Genomic DNA, 509 nt, shown 5'->3' on the forward strand with positions numbered 1-509 from the left:
ACACAGCATCCATATTCCCAGTCACAGCATCCATATTCCCGGTCACAGCATCCATATTCCCGGTCACAGCATCCATATTCCCGGTCACAGCATCCATATTCCCGGTCACAGCATCCATATTCCCGGTACACAGCATCCATATTCCCGGTCACAGCATCCATATTCCCGGTCACAGCATCCATATTCCCGGTCACAGCATCCATATTCCCGGTCACAGCATCCATATTCCTGGTCACAGCATCCATATTCCCGGTCACAGCATCCATATTCCCGGTCACAGCATCCATATTCCCGGTCACAGCATCCATATTCCCGGTCACAGCATCCATATTCCCGGTCACAGCATCCATATTCCCGGTCACAGCATCCATATTCCCAGTCACAGCATCCATATTCCCGGTCACAGCATCCATATTCCCGGTACACAGCATCCATATTCCCGGTACACAGCATCCATATTCCCGGTACACAGCATCCATATTCCCGGTACACAGCATCCATGTTCCCGG

The sequence above is a fragment of the Penaeus monodon genome, chromosome 8 (assembly GCF_015228065.2).
Source record: "Penaeus monodon isolate SGIC_2016 chromosome 8, NSTDA_Pmon_1, whole genome shotgun sequence".
In the NCBI taxonomy this organism is placed as follows: Eukaryota; Metazoa; Arthropoda; class Malacostraca; order Decapoda; family Penaeidae; genus Penaeus; species Penaeus monodon.